Source organism: Austrofundulus limnaeus, unplaced genomic scaffold (assembly GCF_001266775.1).
Source record: "Austrofundulus limnaeus strain Quisiro unplaced genomic scaffold, Austrofundulus_limnaeus-1.0 Scaffold1742, whole genome shotgun sequence".
NCBI classification, from domain to species: Eukaryota; Metazoa; Chordata; class Actinopteri; order Cyprinodontiformes; family Rivulidae; genus Austrofundulus; species Austrofundulus limnaeus.
Genome location: NW_013954144.1, coordinates 8,990 through 9,452, shown reverse-complemented (window position 1 = coordinate 9,452; position 463 = coordinate 8,990).

Below are 463 nucleotides of genomic sequence, written 5' to 3'. Positions count from 1 at the left end.
CTCTGACGCCATCTCTAAAAATGCCTAAAACAAACAAACAAACAAACAAACAGGTTTGAATTGTTTACAAACAAACAAACAGGTTTGACTTGTTTACAAACAAACAAATAGGTCTGAATTGTTTACAGACGAACAAACAAACAAACAAACAGGTTTGAATTGTTTACAAACAAACAAACAGGTTTGAATTGTTTACAGACGAACTGAAAATGATCTCTAGTTTTCTGGAGTGGTTCTGGGTCTAGGTCTATCTCCAGGTCTACTGCACGTCGGGAACAGAAAAGTCACAATCACGTCTTGTTGTGATGTTGTTGCACAAACCGCTCAGATAAAAACAACAAAACACACAGGTTTTACACAATTCCAACAACTCACACTCCTTTCAAGGTAAACAAGAGAGTCTTTGGTTGTAAACCATCAGGAATGAGCAGATTATTAAAAATGCAACAATCCACAGTGATCT